The sequence below is a fragment of the Parasteatoda tepidariorum genome, chromosome 1 (genome assembly GCF_043381705.1).
Source record: "Parasteatoda tepidariorum isolate YZ-2023 chromosome 1, CAS_Ptep_4.0, whole genome shotgun sequence".
In the NCBI taxonomy this organism is placed as follows: Eukaryota; Metazoa; Arthropoda; class Arachnida; order Araneae; family Theridiidae; genus Parasteatoda; species Parasteatoda tepidariorum.
Window position 1 is genome coordinate 101,843,394 of NC_092204.1, and position 8,492 is coordinate 101,851,885.

The 8,492-nt window shown below is 28.7% G+C and overlaps 1 non-coding gene across 1 annotated transcript in view; it reads left to right on the forward strand.

Annotated features, from left to right (window-relative positions):
- Positions 1 to 1,203: 1,203 nt before the first annotated feature.
- Positions 1,204 to 8,492, forward strand: part of LOC107456241 (uncharacterized) — a 19,452-nt gene continuing 12,163 nt past the window's right edge. Inside the window, exon 1 of the transcript XR_011638154.1 lies at positions 1,204 to 1,645. This is a non-coding gene — a transcript (uncharacterized protein). The remainder of the gene's footprint in view (positions 1,646 to 8,492) is intronic.

Sequence of the window (8,492 nt, forward strand, 5' to 3'; positions counted from 1 at the left end):
TTCTGTATATAATAGAGGGAGAGTGATGATTAAAGAATTTTTTTTAAAAAAAGGACCTGATATAAAAATAATTTATAACGAAGAGAAAAATAGATCTGTAATTTTTCATTCATGATTCTGAAACCATGAAATGTATACAGTGCTCAAAATCCAAACGAAACATATTGAACAACTTTTAACCTAATGATCAGATTTTTCAGTCCTAATGGTTCGAGGGGTTGACCGAATATGATAATTAATTAACACAGACGATATTTTTAGTTACGAAATTACGGATTATGATCTCTGCCACAATCTGGCAAATAGTGTCTCAATAGTTAGGTTAGAAGAGCAGAGGATATTTTAAACCTCTTCATGTTATTTCAGTTTTTGCGTATTTCGTAATGTCTCGAGAATTTCTTAAGTGAATTGAAAAATATTTGCACACAATTATAAAATTCATTTATCCAAATATAATTTCAGGCAGAAAATAATTTTTAATAATTAGTTATTATTTAATAAGAGTAGAAGAAATTTTGAATTGTAAAGTTTAGAAATGCTTACAGAATAAATTGTATAACGCAAAAAACAAAATTTGAATGAGATCGGACGAATAGTTCCTGAGAAATCAAATTTTAAAAAAGTCACATATTTAATAGTCGATTTCTCTGAGAATATTCGACCTATTTTGCTCAAATTTTGTAATTTTATTAAGGTAATAAATAAGTTCAACACCTTAGCAAGAACGGGAATCCGCTCTCATTTTCATTTTATGGAAAATTCATTATGGAAAACCCATTTTGGTCGCATGTCATTTGCTTTTGTACCCTTGTTTGCATTTTTCAAATATAAGTGTTTATCATGAAGAATTTTATTGTTTTGAAACAGGTATTCTTTACATCTTTTTTTTTAAAAAAAAATTAATTTAGTTTCATGCTTTTCGAAAAATTTTTCGCCTGTGAATGAGAATTTTAATCAATATTATTCAACAGGTAAAATTTTACGAAGCGTCTCTTAAAAGTACCTGAGCCATATCAGAAGGACTCTGAGGGAAAAAATTTACAAGATTACGGAGAAAATTATAACATTATAGTAATTTAACAGACCCTTTATCAATTCCATCTTCTGATTGGTTATACGACTTGTAAATGAAAAGTAAATCCCGCCCAGATCAAATCACGTAACTTGTCGGAAAACTTAAAGAAGAAAAAAATATCTTCATTCACACACTTTACAAATTACATCTTTTTGATAGTGAAGATCTTAGGAACAGCTTTCTCTATTTTGACGTTCCCACCTTTTCAAGTTGTTTTTCTAAAATAATAATAATCTTTTATTTTTTTAATGACTTTTGTTATAGAACTTTATAAAAGGAAGATTTTTAGAACTTGTTCCTTCCTTGAGTTAAATATGGGATCAGTGAAACATAATTTTAAAGTTCTTGATACTTCTTTAGTCTTGTAATCCACAGTTTTCATTAATCCTTAAAGTTTTATGAAGTAGCATTATAGAATGCTGTAAAAATTCATTTAACGTTCGCTTTTTAATCTAAAAATAAGAAATATTTTCAAATTACGATATGGAAACAGTAGTTGAAAACAAATGCTTTTTCCCCTGCATTTTCAGCGAGAGGAAAAGTGTCGCCACAACAATGGAATTTCAAGAAGTAAGCCCACATTATTATTATTTGTTTAATACATATAACGATATGTTTTGTTTTTACCCTTGAAAAACATTGTACGCAAGAAAAAATGCATTATATACATAATTGTCTAGAGGATATTGTTGATATACAAAAAAAATTTGATAAATTAACAAATCGAACTAATAATAAAAAATTTTGCTGCAATATATAATATTATAAATATCTACTGCGAAATTGTAATAAAAAAATCAAACTTGAAACAAAAAACTTATTACCCTTAAAAATTGAAATGATGAAATCAAGTCAAACATGAAAAAAAAAATTCATTGATATAATATCCAAGAGAGTGGTATTAAATGTGCGATATTTAAAATGTGTTTTTGTTCGACTAAGGTAATTAAAGCATTTTAAAATTTTTAACATATTAATATTCTTAAAACAAACGTAAAATGTGTCAAGAAGTATTGCCTTTTTTAAACTAATTAAAAATTAAATGATACATTTTATTTTATAATCAAAAATACTAAACAAAACAATTAAAATATGATATTTGAAAATGTTTTTACTTTTATTGACTTTCCCATAGTTAAAAACATTTCAAAGTTTTCCAGGCTCAAAATAAATAGTTTAAAATAAAAAGTGAGTATATTATAAATTAATTTTTTTTAAATAAATTTAAAATATTTTCCCCTCAAGTACTTGGGGGGGGGGAATGGTTAAATGCAGAGTTCTCAACTTAATGCGTTTCATTTTTATTCATTTCCAGAAATCTCACAGGATAAACAATAAAAAAAAAAATAACAATGCTACTGAATCAGAACAGTTTCATGATTGCTGCCCAACCACTCATTGTTAAATTAGTTAACTTAAAGATTGTTTTTCTGGGAAATTACTAAATCGAATTTTAGAAACTTATTCACATTTAAATAGAAAATTCTAGAAATTTTTTGCTTAAATAATTTATTTAGAGCATTTGTAAATTAAAAAAATTGTTTAAATGTGTATCATGATGAGAGTAACAAAAATAAATTCTTATCTAAAATCAGTGCAGCAGATTCTTAAATAAGCGATACTTTAGGCCAAAAAAAAAAAAAGAGTAGTTATTTGTACATGGATCTATAAAGTTACCGCTGTTGAAAATATATCTTATTAGATTGTGGAAAAAATAATAGAAATAGTTTAACACATTGTGGTCGTATATCTGCTTACAATTGAGTTGTAACTCAATATTTTGCTTAATTGTTGCGTAAAACTAAGTTAGCACATTACTTTTCATGTGCGTACATTTTGCTTCGAAATGTCTGTAAAACCAAAGCGAATTCAACAAAATTTCCGCACATTCTAATCAAGCTCGAAGTAAAAAGTTTAACCTTATTGGGGAGTTATCCTCTGTGAATTTTCAAAAATTTGCAGTCAAATGTAAAGCAGTTCTTAAAAGTTTTAAGTATTTAATCTAGCTTATATTGATAACTTAATGGTAGATAATTGGTTTTGAAAAATGATAAGTTTTATTTAACAATCTAAAATTGTTGTTATAATAAATATTCATTTTATAGATTCGAATTATAGATTTTTACTGTTTTTATATATTATTTGTGTTTGAAACAGATATCACTCTGCTCTTAACCCCAGAATGCACCTATCATAGATTAACGACTAAAATGAACGTTGAGCTTCTCGCAAACCGTGAACTCGGAATTCAGCGAGGATTGAGGAAACTGTCCTTTAAACTTCAGAGCTAAGACAATTTTTATAGCCAATTCCCACACCTATAACTAGGGTTGCAAAGTTGTTGCGGGAAAAAAATTACCAAGCGTGATGGGAGTTTCTCGAGAAATAAAAGAATAAAAGCATCTAAAATTAAGGGTTAAAAAAAATTTTTTTTCAATTTAACACAATATTAACTTTTTTATTCAGATGAAGAGAATTTTTGGTCAAAATTTTATAATTATTTTTGTATATGTTTCGTCTTTTATCGCGCTAAACACGTTTGCATGTTTCAAAAACGATACGACGCTTTACCGTGTGAGAAAGCCCTTGTGGCAAATTTTAAAATTATTTGTATACGTAAGTAATTTAAAATATAACTTATAGAAAAATTAAGTTCAGATTAATCTAGAATAAACGATACATTTTCAAAAGCTGAAGAGGTTTTTTAGATATACCAAACTGCAATCAAATGATAATGGGATTACTCATTACACAATGGGGAAGTTATCTTGCAATAATTTGTTTGTATTTTCATATAACAAAAGCATTCTTTTAGCATAGAAACTTTAATCATTTACTCTAGGTTTATCTAAACTTACTTTTCTCTGAAGTTTAAATTACCAATGGAGGCGAAACAGGATTTGCCATAAAATAATTCACCCGTGGTACGACAGCGTCCTCGATGTTGACAAACATCGAGTACTCATAAATTTCAAAGAAGAACTGCAGAACGGCTATTTAGGTAGCCGTTCTGTCTTAAATTTCCAAAACTGGATCAGTTTTCCTACCTCAACGTCTGATTCATTGATCGTTAATTCATTAGTCCTCAGACCTACCAAATTAATACAATGCAAACTAATTAACTGCCAAATTTTAAAAATAAATTGCACCAACATGCCAAACAAATCTACTGTGCATACTAGAAATTATATTTCTATAGTAAAGATAAAGATAAATAAAAAAAAAACGCTATAAATTCATTAAAATAAAATATGCAATAGATAAAATAAATAAAAGAAAGTTCTCTTAAAAATTCCATTTTTCTATTGATTTTTTCTGTTCGTTGTTAAGCTTTTTTTTTAATTATCTATTATAAATTTTGAAGTTCCAAGAAGAACAAATTGCCATTGAAGTATAAGTAATACATTACAAAACAACATCAAATTTTTAAAAAAAATTACCTCAAATCGTAACATTTTGAAAAACTCACAGATTTTTAGAAGAAAAAAATGATAATTCATAAAAATTCCCACCGCGACACTCTAGTAATAGCTATATAACATTGAAAAGTAGTTAGAGAGCAGTTGATCATGATACAGGTTCTAATTTTAGCTAAGACAGAATTTATTTCATGTGCAGGTTTTCGTGGCATAATTTGAAAATTAAATTGCTAAGATTTTGGATTAGAATCTTAATAGAGCAGTTAGCAGGCCAAACATTGAAGTTGTTACATAAATTGTTGATGTAAACAAATTTAGGTTAGATTTTCTCAAAAATTCCAGATACTAGGTTGCGTCTTTAAATATCATATTCACGCCCCCCCCCGAGGGGATTACACCCACGTTATCTTACAAACTGGAATTAAAACACGCAAAATCATTTCGGTGGTTATTTCGGCGCTTTTCATATTGGATGCAACTATCCTAACCTGATGAAGGATATGCTTTAGTAAAATATTTCGTTAAGAATTTCTTTTATCTTCTGTGTTCGTTTCAAATTATGAGGTCACGAAATTAAACATATTCACTAGTTGGATCCTATCTTCAAAAATAAAACAAGATTAAGTGTGTTTAGACTATTTTTAATAGCTTAATTATGTGAGACTTAAAACTTCATTTTTCGATTATAATTTCACTAAAAACATTTACTGAATAAAATGGAAAAATAAATTCTATGAGATTATTTTATAGCTGTATTAAATACGAAAAAAAAAGTTGCATCAGAATCTGTTCTAGAAGAGACTGTTCTCCCTCTTTTTTCCTGAATGTTTCCTTCATACTCATTCAGCTAATGTACTTATAATTGGAAATTATTTTTCTACAGTAAAGGAAAAAACAATTGAAAGATGGAAAAAAAATCAAACAACATAAGAAACTACCAATATATGAATTAAAATTTTTCTATAAATTATAATTTAAAATTTGGATAATTTAAAAGAAAGGTGATGATAACCAAAGATAACCAAAATGAAAGAAAATTTAAAGGAGCTGTTAAACGCGTGTCCAATCTTTTTATAATTTATATTTAATAAAAGAAATATTTAAAAAATTTATACACTTACTTAAATTAACTACTTATGCAGAAAGTAAATTATGTCACGTTTTGCGATAAACTTCAAAATAATTAAATGTGTTGCCTTATAAAGTAAAAGAAGAATCATTCATAAAAAATTATCCGTCATTATTTTTTTTAAATTTAACTATTCAGATAAGCAAGTTTAATTAAACAATAATATTCATTTCACTTAAATAAAAAGCATTTACTAATTTATTTTTGATGACCTGAAAAACTATATAATTTGTATACAAATATATAGTTTTTCACTCTGGGCACAATGTTTTTTTTTCTTTTTTTTTTCCTGTTACATGAGACTTTTTCAACGAATTTCAGGCAGTTTCGTATCTCTGATTTCAAATTTGCAAACGGTTTCTCTCTCTCTCTCCACGCTATAGTTTTTTTAATGTCATTTTTAGTCTTGTCGAAATGTACAAGTTCAAAAACGTTATATGGTGGAAATGTTGAAAAACTTCTTGGGGAGTTAATGTACATCATCAGGATTAAAATTGCAACGAAATCCATCCCCGCGGAAACACCTTTCTAAATCAGACATCATTTAGTACGGCTATCAAATTAACAAAAGCGCCTATCTTTCACTCTCTCTCTCCGGTGATTCTTTTATTTAACCTTAATTGTCTTCCCAAGTTCCGATTTTATTATATTAATGACATCACTTCCCCCTCTCCATAGCTCGTTAGTCCCCCAGTGGACGGATCGTAAGGACACTGTTTCTAGTAGAACATCGAAGTCAAACATCACTGACTGAGGTCAGTAAGCGGGTGGGTGACTACTTTGATCAGTATCCGTAGGGACGGAGGATGCATGGTATGGGTCCACGTTAAACTGCTCTACCGGAAAGTGCAAGAGTTAGCACTCAAGTCGTCGGGCTTACAAACCAGGGGAGCCATCCCCCCTGCAGAGGATCAAAATGGTGATGGTATGTCTTCGGATCATCATCAGGGATGTTTCCCATACCGTCACCCAATAGCCCATTGTGCAGTTCTAGTCGACGTAAATAAAGTACCCACCTACCATAGCTCGTAGAAATGCATTTAACTCTGCTTTGAACCTCACGGCCACAGTAGTTTTTCTAGTTCTCACCTTTATTTTTCAATTTTTCACTGGCAGCTTTTGTTTCTTCTCATTCACGTCTTACCAATTTTGAAAATGGGCACTTATTTTTGAGCGCTTGAAATATGTCTAGTGTTATGTCCAATTAGTATATTTTTGAAGCGAAGGAAGTTTTTAATCCAATAATATCTAACCGCTTCAGTTTCTTGGGAATATCTATTTAGTGAGAGACACTTAATTATTCTTGCACGAAGAAAGAAAAATTCTTGTAAAATTATCGTACTTTATGGTAAAAACATTTCTGATAAAATAAAGCTACCGTAATTCTAGTAATACTAACCAAAATGTCCATTATTTAAACCATTCCTTCATCGATTTTGTTTGAAACATGCTTTTTTTTAGTGTGTAATGATTCATCAGAATAAAATAACTATTCTAATTTGTGTGTTAAGAAACAATGAATTTTATATTAAGTGCTAAAAGATACGTGCTGGTACATGTGACTTAATTTCAAGTACTACCATAATTTACTTTTTAATAGACGAAAAGTAATCATCTTTCAAAAAAATTCATATTTAATGATGTAAATGCGACTTTTTTTTGGAATATTAACAACAATATAGCATATTATATAACTCCATGTCTTTCACATTAATAAAACTAATATCAACAACAGACAGAAAAACCTAATTCGTATTTACTTTTAAACAAACGAAAAGAAATTAATTATGTTCTATAACAATTTGTTTGAATCATATTTCGGTATTACAACAATGTTAATACCATAGTTTCCAAGTTAACAATGCGAATTAGAACGAAATCTCATTTCAACAATTAAAGGAATCCATTTCTTGTTAAACTCTTGAGAAAATTGGTTGTGTTTCTTGAGTTAAGAATTCATTTTGAAATAAAATGTCTAAACTATTGAAATATATTCGAAAAAAGCTGTAAGTAATGAGTATTTGATAATTTTAAGTAGCGAAAATTGATATATAGTTGTTTAAAATTTTAACTTAAATTTAAGTAAAAGTTAAATTACTCTAAGTAATAGTTATTTTTTATGTGCATTATTGTCACCAAATTTATTACATTTACCGTTTAGTTTTACTTAAAGAAATTGCTATAAACTACTTATACTTTATCTGTATACATATATATATATATATATCAGGGTGCGTAGCGTTTGTAAAAAGTACTTAAAGGTGCTTTTTTGGGGATTTCGTTTTTAAAAGCTTTTAAAGGTGCATTTTTCAACTGGCGTTTTTAAAAAGTGCTTTTTTTCCCGAATAATCTTTTTTCTCCATCAGTGATATCTGGTGGATCCCATGCATTTCACGAAAAATGGGGTGTTTGCTACGTAATCATGCACGCCGACTTCATGTCGTACCCACGTTATGACTTGCGCATGCGCGCACACTTGAAACCGAAACCCTAGAGCTCCAATTCGGATGGAGAATATCCGATCCTTATACAATGTTTTTCTTTTTAATACATTTTAATTTTATTATTGTTTATTTTATTTTACTTCTAGCACTTTTTTCACGTAGGGGGTGCAGGTACTTTTGTTCTGAGTTCAGGGTCAAGTTGAATTCACTCGATGATGTGGGAAAGTACTGATTGTTTCGATTTACGTCTGTTTCTTTTTGGGTTTTTTTTCTAACGCTAAAACTGTTTATAAAAAGTTTTTGTTTTTCAATGATATCACTGATTGAATATGAATTTTTTGAGTGCTTGAAAATTTTTGTAAAGTGCTTGAAAAGTTTTTAAAAAGTGCTTATTTTCGATTCAAAGATTTGGCTACGCACCCTGT